We start from the raw sequence: 15,905 nt of genomic DNA on the forward strand, positions 1-15,905 counted from the left end.
ATACTTGTCATCTGAGATTTAGTCCATTTCTATATGAGGAAGGAGTAGAGCTGCACAGTTAAATACGGCATGATGATATTATAGAAGTACCTTTTTTTTTTTGCAAGTACCTGTTTTTAAAATACAGAACATTATAGTTAAAAATCATAGGTGAGCTGACTTTAAGACTTCATCCTTTACATGTCTCAATCACTTGAAATGAACACTCTGATAGAAAATGGGGATTCCAACCAATATACTTTCCCCTTGTCTCAGGCTTTACCAAGATAAGACATCTCAAAACATCCCTCACACCTTTTTTATCAATACATACTTCTCAAGTAATCTATTCATATTTTAAATTTCCATCTTATACAAAATCAAACAAATGCCATTGTAATAAATGCCATAACAGAGAACAAAACACTTTTGAAACCAAGAATTGGGGTAAAAAACTTATGGAGAAAGATACACTGGATAAACTGAGCCTTGAAAAGATGGGGCTGGGTTTCAAAATATGGAGATGGGTCATTGGGGAAGCCATGAAAGCCTGCAGTGACTAAGCTGATAAATAACAAATACACTAGTATAATTTGATTATAAAATTATTTAACAACAGTAGTGTGAAACAGCTAAAAAAATCTATGACAATTGTAGCTATACTGATAAGCATATAATTACCATAGTAAGAACTGTTCCACTTATTGAGCCTTTATTATGGGCCAGAAGCAATGCTGCTGTGTGTTTAAACATACATTATTTCATTTAATTCCTAGAGTAACCCTATACCTATTACCTTAAGGTAATAATATGGAAATGTAGACTCAGATTAGTTACAGAGTTTTTAGGAACAAAGTCAGAATCCAAACCGTCAATCTGATACCAAAATGTATATTCCTAACCAAAACATAGTAATTACTGTTTTAAACCACTGGAAGGCACAGTTCCTAGGAAATCTATATTTGTCACACAGGGAATATTATGTATCATTTCTGGCATACACACAGAATAGAATATATTCAGAATGGGAATGAGCTGGATGGACCATGCCACACAAAGAACTGCTTTAAAAAACCCAGTGCACTTAGCTAGAGGAGAAATTCCATAAAAGTACTAAAAGTTATCTTGAAATATTTGAAAAGTTATTGTGAAAAGAAGGCACCCTTTCTACAGAATTACTCCAGAAGACAAGATAGACTATGGCTCAAGAGAGAACGGGCTTTTAAACAATTAGTAGTGCGAAGAAAAGATATATGTAGTTTAGGGGGAGGTAAGCTATCAGTCTCTATATAGATACTCATCTAGAGGCTGCATGAGGACCCACCAAAAGATGATGTAGAAAGGATTTCTGCACTGATGAGAGCTGAAGCCACAGGACCTCTGGGGTCAGTTACCACTAGGTAAATTCTATAAAGCTATGATATCAATTTCTCTGCTAGCGTATAGATTGTTTTGAAAGATTCTCTCCACCTAGCCTCTAACAATGTAGGAAAGAGCAGAAATAAAGACAGAAGCAGGCCAGTGACAATTAAGCAAGAACAGGGAGTGGAATGCTTACATACTCTTCCCATAATCCTGTCTTATTCAGTGACACAGAGGTATATCTTGTTTACCTTGAGAAAGACAAAGAATATATCTCTTATGATTACAGCAAAAATTCAAATAATGAGCAGATTCATACTGTACTATGTAGCTTTAAGTAATGAGAACGTTGTGATAATTTATAATGAAGTTCTTCACACTGGATTCATTAACTAATTCCATAAACACTTACTGAGAATCTATTAATTTATAGTTATTGCACCATGTCCTGGAGATAAGCCTAATCTTGGAGAGTTTGGTTGGCATGGCATTATAATAAAATTTTATAAGATGCAATGGAGGTCCCGTAAATGGGATAGTTAGGAAAGGACTCATAGAGGAGATGATTGAGAAAGAAAGTATCTTCTGAGTAGAAAAAGAAAGTCATTCTAGGCAGAGGGGAAAGCTTGAGCAAAACCCTTGGAGGCATAATACTGCATGGTGCATTTATTTATTTATTTATTATTTTTTAACATCTTTATTGGAGTATAATTGCTTTATAATAATGTGTTAGTTTCTGCTTTATAACAAAGTGAATCAGATATACATATACATATATCTCCATATCTCTTCCTTCTTGAGTCTCCCTCCCTCTCATTCTCCCTATCCCACCCCTCTAGGTGGTCACAAAGCACCGAGCTATCTCCCTGTGCTTGCATGGTGCATTTAGACCCTAAAAGTGGTTCTTGATAAACTCAGAATATGAGAGAATGGGTAAGAGCAAAATAAAACATGAGGCAGACAAGTGGGTAGGGGCCGAGACACAGCATCTTAATCATCATACTGGGATATGAACTGTATCTTGTAAGTCAGCAGTTCTCAAACTTATTAGTCTCAGAACCTCTCTCTTTATACACTTAAAAATTAGGGACTCGAAAGAGTTTTCATTCATGTGGATTATATCTACCAATGTCATATTAGAAATGAAAACTGTAACACTTAAAAAATATTTAATTGATTCAAAAATAATAATATGTTAGCATAAATGACAGTTTTGTGAAAATACTATTTTCACAAAGAAAATTTAGTAAAAAGAATGACTTTTTAACATTTTTGCATATATTTCTAAATGTCTTGCTTAATGGAAGATAACTGGATTCTCATAACTGTTTTCCATTCAAAATGTTACCATATATTATTTGGGTTGGAGTCTATGAAGAAATCAGACTTACACAGATTTTATACAGATGCACAGTTGGAAAAAGGAATATTTTAATAATCTTTTCAGATAAGTTTTTGACACTACACTAAAACTCAACAAGTGTTATTTCTTAATGGCTAGTTGTAATATGATATATAATATAAAATGATATTAGTAAACTTTTTATACATTGTTATATTGATCTACCTTGTACCGTCATTTGAAAAATACTAGATTATGGAGTTTAGCAGATCCTCCAAATGTTAACATGTTTAATTATACAATTCAAAAAAAAATCACATTCATTATATCATTACCAATCTCATCAAAATAGTCTTTTCAATATTGGTAACAAATACAAGTTTTCTCAGATTCTCTAATTGGCAACACATATTATCAGTTGTTTTCCTCTATGTGACATATTCACTTTGTTTATTTCTGAGAAAATGTATGTAAACTACCCAAGACTGAATAAATGGAACAGTTTATCTGTTGGCCATTCTTTCAAGTTAAAACAGTGTTCTCTGTGGAAAAGTGGCTTGTTGGGCTTGCAACTCAAACAACACAAGTGCTTTTCCTCAAAACAACCGTTGTACTTTGGTTTGCAGAAGCACTTGATGTACTTTCCATTTTTTCACAGAATATTAAAAAGACATCACTAAATAGTCAAGGCTTAATAAAGCTAACTGATTTGCCTGCTTTATAAAGGACATTCTCATATGAAAATAGTGTTTTTGTTTTCTTTTGCTTTTTGGTAACTGTTAGTGCCAGGTGGTAAAGTATATAATGATACAATGATACAAATATCAGAATGGCATTAACAGAGAATGAGGTACTGGGCGAACATATGGGATCAAGACCAAGTGAAAAACAGGTTATTATGTAACTCTGATTCCATATACAACCACAGGTTTGTTGTGAGGGAAACTTGGATTATCAGTTTTCAGACATAGTGAGTTTTAAGATGCCTATGGAACATCCAGGTAGTAATATATAAGTTGCTGAAGACATACATCTCAGGAAAAAGTCCTGAACTAAAGATAGAAATTTAGGAATCACAACACAAAGGCAGCAGCTGATGTCAAAGGAGTGAATGAAATCATGAAGGCAAACTACAGAGTTAAAAATCAAGAACATCGAAACAGGATTTTGAGACCATCCTTTGATCTAAAGATCTCTTTTACCTATAATACATGTGCAATAGAACCAAAAACAATTCTGCAATACACTGCAAGATCATGAGCTTACCTACTAATGAACATTTTAGGTGTTTTTTTTTTGGCCACATTGTCCATTTTTAAATACCCTTATTTAGTACACTTCAACATGTAAAGCAGTTGTAAGACATACATCCTTCCTTCACATCTTACTGATATGCCTTTGGAATGCTTTTTTTTTAAGTTAATTTTTATTGGAGTATAGTTGATTTACAATGTTGTATCAGTTTCAGGTATACAGCAAAGTGAATCATTTATACATATACATGTATCTACTCTTTTTTAGATTCTTTTCCCATATAGATCATTACAGAGTATTGAGTAGAATTCCCTGTACTATACGGTAGGTTTTACTAGTTATCTATTTTATATATAGTAGTGTGTATATGTTAATCCCAGTTTCCCAATTTATCCCTCTCCCGCTTTCCCCCTTTGGAATGCTTCTTGAGAGCTTGATGAGTTTTGTAATTTACAAAGCACATATTTGAGCCTTACTACTATAGAATACATTTAACTAAAATAAATCTGTGCTAGAATTCTATTTTAAAGTAAAAATGAAGATGTGTTAATGTAGAAGATGTGAAGAAGGTAGAAGGTTATTCACAGAAGAGACTTAAAAATTGTTCTTAAAATGTAAACACCAGAGGAAAAATACAGGACTAATACAGGACTTAAAAAAAAGGACTAATTATACGTAAGCTTTGTAATCCAGTTAAGACATTAATTTTGATATTAAACTGGCAGGAAGATTCAGAGACTTCCTCAACTTTTAGCAGAGGTTCAAACTGCCATTAAAATAGATGTGTTTTGATTGTTGAAATAAATACCATACCAAAAAGATTAAAGCATTTTCAAAATCAAAAAAGAAATGCCAATATTGTCTGCAAAGCTGAATTATTTTCACACTTCAACAACTGCACCTAGTGCTCAATTGACTAGTAAGCAAAAAGAATATGGAGTAACTATGAATCAACTCCAGCTGGGTTTGGAGATCATTAACTAAAACCTATGCAGCAGCTGTTTGAAAATGAGAATTAGTGATGCTGAAAACTTGCCATTACTTCACTGGAGCTTGACATATGCCATATTCTAGAGCAGTGGTTTTCAATTTGAGCATGCATCAGAATGACTTGCAGAGTTTGTTGAAATACAGATTCCTGACTTCCCACCTTCTCCAGTTGTTAATTCAGGGTCCAATAATTTTCTATCAAGTTCCCAGGTGATGCTGACATGATAGTCCAGGAACACTTTGAGAATGAGTATTCTAGAGAATATTTCTATTGGTTTATTAACAAGATAGGCAGAGAATATTCTCTTTCCTAGGTAACTAATTAATTAGTATCCCTATTAATTTGGAATTTACAGTAATTTTAAATATAGTTTAGATAGGTAGAAAACAATGCTACTCAATTTCTTGATATAAACTAGTTGTGAGAGGGTTCTACTCAAGACATACATTACCCTTCAACTCATGGCACTGATTCTGCTGGGCTAGGTGGGTGTGCCACTGCCTTCATGGCTCTCCACCAACCATTAGGTCTCCTAAGGGTGGCAGTTCCTCCTTCAAGGATGCTATAAGCATCATTATAGATGCACAAGTGAAATGTTTAAATTGTTCTTGAGAATAAACTGTTATGAAACTCTTTGATATGCAGCATTTATTAATTCTGACTGACCTTCACTGCTTCCTACCCTTTTAGTCTAATACCATTATTTTTGGATACAACCACTAATTCAAGAACCATAGGTATTCATTTTGCAGCCATTCTACTGTGCATGAAGAAATTCTGATCAGACTACAATTTCCAGTATTAACTTGCAAAAATATTAATTAAGTTCAGGTAGAATACACATTACCCATTGTCAAGACTGAAAAAAATTTAACAGTAATTTTTGTATTTTGGAGTTTTATATCTTCTGAGAAACTGTGTTACATTATAGCTTTTTAGTTGGATTCATGCTTTTCATGGGTCTTTAAAAATTAGTTACAGGTTTTAAGATTCTAGAGAAGTTCATCTTTAAATGCCAATTTCCAAAATTCTTCTTTTTTGCATTATGTCTTAAGTAACAAAAAAGTCATTATCCAGCATCCTGTTAACTACAATTCTTTTTTTTCCATTTATACACTCATTTATTTATTTACTTGTTTATATAAACATCTTTATTGGAGTATAATTGCTTTACAATGTTGTGTTAGTTTCTGCTGTATTCCACATGCCCACAGTGTAATGATGATTGGTATTCTCAGTAATGATCTGAGATACAGGACAGTTCTAGACAGTAATATCAATCAATGAAGACTAACATTTGATCACTTGGATCTTAAGTGTGTTTTACTGTATTTTAATTATGTGAAACACTGATAATCCAAGTATCGTATAGATAAAATTCTCAATTAAGTACAACATTCTTTACCTTGCCAACAACTAAACATTTACCACACAATACTGTTAATGGTCATTTTAATATGTACTTTAAAATAAGTTATTGTAAAACAATCTGCACCTATCCCATATTAGTTTTCCAATTCACTAATGTGGGGGAGGGGCTTATTTTCCTATGCCAATAATAAAATTATTCATTATGTAAAGGTATGAGCTGATGAAATTAATGGAGATGAGGCAACACACACAAGTACTGAAAACTGTTTATTCTATAACCTTGTTAATCTATTTCAAACAGGTAACATAAATAAGTACATTCTAATTCCACACTGGGATCAGTGAAATTGTAGAAAACTGAAAAATCAAAGAAGATTTAATGTGACTTTTTTTAAATGGGGAAAGGGGGTAGCACAAGTTTTTAAAAAGCTACCTTCTTTCTCAAAAAGAATGGTGATGAGCATTACCCAGCACAGAGTAGGTATGAAATTAATTTGCTTAATGAAAACAATATGGTATTACTAAATTAACGCATACAGAAGATAGAGTTCCTCACTGAGCAATCCAAGAAAGAACTATTTTAAAAAAGAAATGAATGTGTGATATGATTTGAGCCCTACTAACCTAGGAATCAGTGTCACACATGGCATGGTCAAAGCTTACCCTCAGAGTTTTTTTCCTCTAATGGTGCCAAGACTGTGTGAGAGAAGATAAGGAGCAGAGAAGCTGAAGATTAAAGGAGTCAAATAACAGGCAGAACCATGATTTACAAGTTGAGATGAATCCAAAAGTCATAAGGAGAGTTATGTTATCTTAAAATAGATTCTAGGGACTTCCCTGGTGGTGCAGTGGTTAAGAATCTGCTTGCCAATGCAGGGGACACGGGTTCAAGCCCTGGTCTGGGAAGATCCCACATGCTGCGGAGCAACTAAGCCCGTGCACCACAACTACTGAGCCTGCGCTCTAGAGTCCGCTAGCCACAACTACTGAGACCGTGTGTCACAACTATTGAAGCCAACGCAGCTAGAGCCTGTGCTCTGCAACAAGAGAAGCCACCGCAGTGAGAAGCCCGTGCACCACAATGAAGAGTAGCCCCTGCTCGTCGCAACTAGAGAAAGCCCACACGCAGCAACGAAGACCCAACGCAGCCAAAAATAAATAACTAAATACATTAAAAAAAAATTATAGGGCATAATAGATTCTGAAGGTCTGGGAAAGTACTATGAATGAGTATTTTTCAAAAGCTCCCAAGGTGATATGAGTCTGAGTGACCTGAAAACTGTTATCAACTGGAGACATTACAAGGCATACTAGAACAACACTGGAACCTAGCAAATACATTTTTGTTAACTCTGGTTTATGACCCTAAAGGTATCATTCTCCATTTCATACATAACTAAGATATTATGGAAGAATTCTCCATAGCATAATTTCTCATCTTTGGAGGCCACTGTGTTTCTTATTGAGTTCCAGTTTGTTTCTCCATTTTGGCTTTTTTTTTTTTTTTTGGTGGCTTAAGATAAACTGGAAATAATAAGTCTAAATAAAACAAAGTGGTTTTAAGGAAAATTAAAATTTAGGAACAAGGTTACCTAATGAGATATAACAATTATTCTAATTCTTAAATCCTTATTTATAATTACAAAAATTGATATTTGCACATTAAGAGTAAATGTGCACACACCCCAATGAAAAGACAGAGATTGTCAGACTGGACAAAAAAAGTAAGATTCAACTATATCCTGCCTACAAGAAACTCACTTTAAGATGACAGGAATAAATGAGCTAAAAGGATGGAAAAAATGTATCATGTTAACAAAATTCAAAAGAAAGCTAGAGTGACCATGTTAATAACAAAATGGATTTCAGAGCAAAAAATATTTCTGGGGATAAAAAAGGTTATTTCATAATAATAAAGAAGTCAATGGAATAACAATCCTAACTATCTGTGCATCTAAGAGAGTTTCAAACCACACAAAAAACTCAAAAGAAAATAGACAAATCCACAAGTAAAATCAGTGACTTCATCATTATTCTCTCAATAACTAATTGAATACATAGCCAGAAAATCAGTAAAGATATAGAAAACTCGAACAATACTATCAACTAATTGGCCAATTGGCTTTTACAGACTAATAGAGAATACAGATACATACTCTTTTCAAGTGCACCTGAAACGTTATGAATCATAAAACAAGGCTCAATAAATTTGAAAGATTCAAATCATACAAAGTATCTGACTACACCAGAATTAAATGATCAATAACAGAAAAGACATTTTAAAAGCCCACAAATATTTGGAATAAATAATATGCTTCAAGTAACCCACAGGACAAAGGAAAAACCTAAAAGGAAATTAGAAAAGCATTTTGAACCTAACAAAAATGAAACATACTAAAATTTGTAAGACGTACCTAAAGCAGTGCTTAGAGGAAAACTAATACCATGATATGATTATATTAGAAAAGAAGGAAGGTCTAATATCAATGGATTAAGCTCTACCCTAAGAAAACAGAAAAAGAGTAAACAGAAGCAGAAATCATTGAAATGGAAAACAGAAAAACAACACAGAAAAATCAATAAAACCAAAGCTGGGTCATACTGAGTAAATTTATTGATTGAATAAATACAATAAAAATTGATAAACCTCTAGTTAGACTAATACAGAAAAAAGAGAAAAGACACAAATTATGAATATCAGGAATAAGGAGAAGGCACTATAGAAAATTAGGGAATATTATATAAACAACTCTATGCCAACACATTTGACAACTTAGAGAAATGGCTAAATCCCTTGAAAATCAAAAATTAACAAAGCTCACTCAACAACAGATAACTAAACTGAATAACCTTTTATCTACTAAAGAAATTAAATTCATAGATAAAAACCTTCCCACAAAACAAAGTAACAAAACTTCCCACAGATAAAACAATAGGCCCAGGTGGCTTCACTAGGAAATTTTACCAAACATTAAAGAAAAACACCAATTGACATACACTCTTAAAGAAAACTGAAGAGAACATTTCCCAGCCCATTCTATAAGCCAGCATTACTCTGATATCAAAATGAGACATGTTACAACACTAGAGACCAAATCCCTTATGAACATAGAGGCAAAAATGAACAAAATTTAGTGAAGTGAACACAATATATAAAAGGATAATTATCATCCATATAGTTTATCCCAGAAACATATGGTAGGTTTAACATTCAAGTCAATGAAATTCACCATATTAACCAGCTATAAAAGAAAAACCATGTAATCATCTTAATACACGTAGAGAAAGCATTCGACAAAATCCAACATCCATTCATGATAAAAATCTCATCAAACTAGGAATAGGAGAAAATTCCTCAAACTGATAAAAGAGTATCTTTAGAAAAAAAACACAGCTAACATCATACTTTATTGAGAGACTGCATGTTTTCACCCGAAGATTGGAAATCAGGTGATGTTTTGTGCAACATCTCTCACCACTTTTGTGCAACACTGTCCTAGAAACTCCAGTCAGTTCAGTAAGGTAAGAAAAAGTAAACTAATGAATAAAGGCATACAGATTAGGGAGCAAGAAGTAAAACTGTCTTTTATCACAGACAGCATGATTGTGTAGAAATTCCTAACTCTACAGAAAAGCTACTGGAGTTAATAAGTGAGTTTAAGCAAGATTGCAGAATACAAAAATCAATATACACAAATTAACTTATTTCTATATACTAATAATCAGAAATTTTAGAAATTTAAATACCATTTGAAATAGTATTTTAACAAGGATTAATTCTCAAAAAGATATGTAAGACCTCTACGGTAAAAATTATAAACCATTACTGAGAAAAATTAATTAAGACCTAGAGAAGTATACATACCGTGTTCACAGTTTAAAGACTATTGTTAAGATGTCAATTCTCCCCAAATGTATACATAAATGTCATGCAATTCCAATCAAAACCCAGCAGACTTTTTGGTATAAATATCTGGTATAATTCTAAAACCTATCTACAAATGCAAATGATCTAAAATAGCCAAAACAATTTTAATAAAGAACAGAACTGGAGGACCTATACTACTTCATCTCAAGACTTATTACCAAGTTACAGTAATCAAGATAGTGTGGTATTGGTATAAAGACAGACATCAAAGTCAAAGGAACAGAATAGTGAATCCAGAAATACAACCACACATATATGATCAATTGATTTTTAACAAAGTTTACATGGCAATTTAATAGAAGAACTGATCATTTTTTCAAAAAAGGTATAGGAAGAACTTGATAGCCATATATTTTTTAAAATTAAAAAGAACCTTCCTTCTTACTCTATATCATATACAAAAATGAATTCAAAATGGATCATAGACCTAAGTGTAGGAACTAAAATAATAAAACTTCTAGAAGAAACATAATTCTAGTAATCCTGGGTTTGGCAAAGATTTCTTGAAAACAACACAAGAACTACAAAAGCAAAAATCAATACATTCAACTTCACTGAAATGGAAAGACACAAAAATCAAAAAGAAAGCCACAGAATGGGAGAGCATATTTGCAAAACATATGGCCAAGAAAAGATCTGCACCTAGTATATAGAGAAAATCAATATAATTTTTTTAATGGACAAAAGATTTGGACACTTTCCCAAAAAAGAGATACAGAAGGCAGATAAGAATGTGAAAAGATGTTCAAAATTCTTAGTCATTAGGGAAAAGAAAATTAAAAGCACAATGAGATACCACACATACTTATAGAATGGCAAAAATTAAAGACTGACCATATGACACTTCCACAAGGATGTGAAGGAACTGGAATTCTCATGAACTGCTGGTGGGAATATAAAAGAGGACCACCACTCTAGAAAAGTTTGACAGTTTCTTAAAAGGTTAAACATACATCTAATAATAAAACCCAGTCATTCCACTCCTGGGTATTTACCCAAGAAAAATAAATAAGACACATATCCACTTAAGTCTTGTGCCCAAACATTCACCTTTATTTTTAACAGCCCCAAATGGGAAACACCAATATGTCCATCAGCAAGTAAATGACTAAATAAATGGAGGTATATTTATACAATGGATTACTACTCAATAAAAGGAAAGACCTGTTCATATATATACCATGTATGAATCTCAAAATCATTACACCAAGAAACCAGACTCTGCCTTTCTCCCCCTCAAAGAGTATACAACGTGTAATGTAATATATAGAGTAATGAACCACAAAGGTGCTAGTTTCATAAAGTTCAGCCAACTGTTTGTTCCCAAACTAGTTTACACCAGTTATATTTAATAGTGTAATTGCATAAATCAATGATACATGAATACCAAAAGTAAGAGGGTTGTTGCTTTTGTAAAAATCAAATTGGAAGATTGGGAAGACCCGGTAAAAATTGTTCTTGGATCAGATATTGACAAAACAACCCAAAAGACTTGAAGAAAAAAATATGGAGATCTAGATTGCTTTGCAAAGGTCTTAGTTTTCTTTGTTACATTTTAAAGAAGCCCAAAGTGGATACAGATTAAGTATTATGGGTGGGCTTTCTAAAACTCTTATAGGTAGACCCACACTTAAGGAAAAGAATTATTGTACACTTTTGATATGTGCATGAATGAATGCACACATATATTTTGACTTAAAATATTTAAGGTACAATTCCCACATGCATCAAACAACAAAACAGAAGCTTAATCCCACTGAATAAGAAGGATTCCTAGGGTCTTTTGAATTCACTTTCTTTTTTTCTAATGTGAAAGCTAATAAACTCCTGGAAAAGATGGATTTACAGAACCAGAAAGAAGAGGAAAAATAACATTTAATCTCACCATCCAAATGTAACCACTGGGAATATCTGGGAACATTTCTTTACTGTTTTTTTTTTTTTTTTCCCCTACACTTTTTAAGAACAGTAATCATAATGAGAACACTTTTGTATATTGCCTTTTCCCCTTAACTTTACAAACTTGCTAGTTCTCCCATATTATTGAAAACATTTTTATTTGGAATAGTTGCAGCTGGTACAGGCTTTTAAAAGTACAAAAGCCAAGCATATACATATTGATGTCTATACTGAGTTACAAAAAATGTCATTCATTTCCCTTCTTGAATTGAAAAGTAGGAATCAAAGATAATATGGATTAAGAAGAGCTAAAAATTGGATTCTCGATGAAGACATCATAGGCAATAAATAATTGCTACCTTCCTTAAAAAAAAAGGCCCGAACTATTACTTCTCCCCTTTAGTCTCATTTATTATCTCAGTTTATTCAAATCTTTAAGAATAGCTTCTCAGAGAGACTAAGACAACCAGAAAATTGCTGCTAACTCAAATAACAACCTGTAGTAATTATCAAAGTACTTCACACTTCAAAGGAGAACAGTAAAAACAATTACCTATGTGGAGTTTTTTATATGGAGTTTCAAAAACATCATTCGCTTGTGTACGACAGAAGTATATCCTGACATTTCATGCCTGGCAGCTAGCTGCTGCTTTCCTATGTTTTCATTCTAGGGAATCAATAAAATATATATAATAAAGATGACAGGAGTAATAATGGTGTCAACTAGGAAGCTAAGAACAAGTAGAGCTGTAATGTCCAAAAATGTGGGCACTGACTGTAACTGCTGTTTTCTTGTTGGCCTTTATCTTATTTTCTAGTTCCACATAACAAAAGTAATGCCACATTTCAAAATTATATGACTGAATAGTGCTATTAATGCCACAGAACGCTTCTCCTGCTGAGTGTTTTTGCCTGTTGATTATTTACCAAAGATTTGTTCTAAGCCCAACTTTCAATGGTTCTACATATAAAGCATTTTACCTTAATTGCTCTGAGACTTAAAAATATAAGGGTGCTTTTCAGTTATCTCCAAGTTTTCTAAAATAAATATTACTTTTGGAATCCAAAGAAAATTTAGTCTCACAGAATGTATTATAGCACAAATATAGTCACCCAACTAAAATTTAAAAAAATACATTTCTATACATGCATTTTGTGGCTACATATACACATTTGTTGATAAATACTAAAGCTGATATATAGAAACAAAGACTTGATGCATTTAGTAAAGTCTTATTTTAAAAGCAGTGTTTATGCACAGAAAAACATACACATCCACTTTTTTTCAATGAGAAAGGTATCATTTTGGTTCCAAGTGACCACACTCAAAGCAGGGCACAGATCAATGCAGAATATGTCTTTATTTACTCATATGTCTAACGACTTTAGGATATAGTAAACACCAAATTGCCATCAGTTGGTTCTTTGAGATAGGAAAAAAAAGAAATGATAGGAAAAAAAATCAATCCAGTACCTGTTTTGCTTTACAATATATTTAGAATGAAATTTTTTGTTGATTAAGTCAGTTATTTAAACAGTTTTATTTGATCTCATAAAATAGTTCAAGCTAAAGGCTTAACTTAGAGCCACCTATAACATAACCACATAGACCATATACAATGCTAAACTTAAAAGTTTAACAGCTCTTAGATTTTTCAAAATTTCTTGCTTTCTACCCAGAATCATCAATGGGAAATAGGATTAATTCTGAGGATAAAGATCTAGGTTATTAACCCTTCCCATCAGCCCCTCTCCCCACAAAACAGTACTTAAATTATCATGGAGATCCTGCCTTCCAACACTTCTTTCCCCTTTAACATAGTTTGAATTGAAGGTATAATTAATGGAACTGTTTTCTGTATGGAAAGATTTGTTATATGCATCCCCTATATAAATGTGTGTTATTCCATGGGCAAAATTTAATCTTGAAAGGGGGAAAAAGAGGGAGAATAAAATAATAACATGATGCTTCTTCACCTTTTTTTTTTTTTTGGCCGCGCCATGCAGCTTGTGGGATCTTAGTTCCCTGACCAGGTACGGAACCCCCCACTCTCCACCTGGCAGTGGAAGCTTGGAGGCCTAACCACTGGACCGCCAGGGAATCCCTTCACCTTCATTTTAAATGGCCACAGTGAAGATAGCAGGGTTTTGGACTTGCTTTTAGCAAACATGTAGTCATTTAATTTTCTGTGTGACATTAAGCTTTAAAAAAAATCTGAGAAGGAAATTCCTATGAATCATATACTTTTTACACAGTATTTTATTTAACCTATTCTCAAACATATAGTATTATGAAATATAGCCCATTAGAATCTATTCAATGATGACTATGTAAATACATAATCTCCAAGGATATATTTATCATCTTGATTCTCTGGCAAAAGTAAATACTATGTAGGCTCTCTTTATCAGGAAGTTAATTTGTTTTGAAGGAAAAAGGCTTATGTGTTTAGGCATGTTTTGTGGGCAGTGCAAGACAGCACTTCCTCTCTATTTAACACAGCTAAAATCTATCTATCTAAAAATATTAAGAAGAGCATAAATTGAAAATGGGCTTTCCATGTTTATTTTTAAAATAAGTGCTATAAAAATAAATAGCAACTCAAAATGGATTAAAGACTTCAAGAATTAAAACCATAGAACTCCTAGAAATAAACAGAGGGGAAAATCTTCATGACATTGATCTTGGCAATGACTTCTTGGATATAACATCAAAAGCTCAGGCAACAAAAACAAAAATAGACAAGTAGGACTACATCAAGTTAAAAAGCTTTCACACAGCAAAGGAAACCACACATCCTATGGAATCGAGGGAAGTATGTGCCAATCATCTATCTGATAAGGAATTATTATCCATAATATATAAGGGACTCCTATAACTCAAAACCAAAAATACAAAAGCCCATTTAAAAATGGGCAAAGAACTTGAATAGACACTTCTCCAAAAAAGACATACAAGTAAACAGCAGGTATAGGAAAAGATGCACAACATTACTCATCATCAGGGAAATGCAAATCAAAGCCACAATGAGGTATCACCTCACACCTGTTAGGATGAACATTATGGAAAACAAACAAACAAACAAAACCATAAAATAACAAGTGTTGATGAGGATGTGGAGAAAATGGAACCCTTGTGCTCTGTTGCTGGGAATGCAGAACGGTACAGTCACTATGGAAAACAGTACTGAGGTTCCTCAAAAAATTAAATATAGAAGCACCATATGATACAGCAATCCCACTTCTGGGTATTTATCCAAAGGAATTGAAGTCAGGATCAAAAAAAGATATCTGTACTCCCATGATCATTATAGCGTGATTCACAATACCCAAGAGGTGGAAACAACCTGAATGCCCAACGACAGAGAAATGGATAATGTGTTATATACACCACACACACACACACACACACAAATATTACTTAGCCTTGAACAAAAAGAAATCCTGTCATATGTGACAATATGGATGAACCTGGAGGATGTTACGCTAAATAAAAGGACAAATACTGCATGATTCCACTCATATGAGGTATCTAAAGTAGTCAAACTGATAGAAACAGAAAATAGAATGGTGGTTGCCAGGGAACCGGAGGGAGGGGAAATGGGGAGCTGCGGTTCAATGGGTCCACAGTTTCAGTTATGCAAGATAAAAAAGTCCTGGACATGAGATGTACAACAATTATGCTTATAGTTAACAATAATATACTGCATACTTTTTCACTATGAGGGTTAAAAAAAGGTTCATGATTATTTTTACCAATTTACTTTTTCCATCAGAAA

At 33.1% G+C, this 15,905-nt stretch overlaps 1 protein-coding gene across 4 annotated transcripts in view; it reads right to left on the bottom strand.

The window, feature by feature from the left end:
• The window catches only part of HS2ST1 (heparan sulfate 2-O-sulfotransferase 1), a 187,686-nt gene that overhangs the window by 53,386 nt on the left and 118,395 nt on the right, over positions 1-15,905 (bottom strand). The window contains exon 2 of one of the 4 annotated variants that reach the window (XM_033432102.2): positions 1,538-1,592. The exons of the other annotated variants lie outside the window; for them this stretch is intronic. The gene's annotated coding sequence lies outside the window, so the exon portion shown is untranslated. The remainder of the gene's footprint in view (positions 1-1,537; positions 1,593-15,905) is intronic. 4 annotated transcript variants of the gene reach the window in all.

Source organism: Orcinus orca, chromosome 1 (assembly GCF_937001465.1).
Source record: "Orcinus orca chromosome 1, mOrcOrc1.1, whole genome shotgun sequence".
Classification (NCBI taxonomy): Eukaryota; Metazoa; Chordata; class Mammalia; order Artiodactyla; family Delphinidae; genus Orcinus; species Orcinus orca.